The following is a 400-nucleotide window of genomic DNA, read 5'->3' on the forward strand; positions in this document are numbered from 1 at the left end:
TGCTTATCACCTGTTGTGGCCTTTCCCATAGTTGACTACCCAATTTGAAGAATGAATAAAATGTGATCCATGGCTTATCACCATAGTTAAAAGGAACAACTCCAGGCACAGTTTCCTTCTTAGAGGTCTGCACAAACGTGAAAGTACCTTTAATGATGGCCAACCTGACTCGGGGAACTTCCTACTATCAAGCTCTTTGACATAAATGCCTGGCTCGCTCCCTCATCCCTTCCACCTGTCTGGAGCCTGGCCTCAGACCCTTCAGCTCAGCACAGGGCAAGGGAAGACTACCCGGCTGTGGGGCTGGGTCTCTACCTTGAGAGTAGCCTCTGCTCCCTCCTGAAGCAGAGGCCTCGGAGCGGTGCTCAGGCACGTGCTCACCACTCTGCTTCTAAAGCAC

Source organism: Budorcas taxicolor, chromosome 16, assembly GCF_023091745.1.
Source record: "Budorcas taxicolor isolate Tak-1 chromosome 16, Takin1.1, whole genome shotgun sequence".
Taxonomy (NCBI): Eukaryota; Metazoa; Chordata; class Mammalia; order Artiodactyla; family Bovidae; genus Budorcas; species Budorcas taxicolor.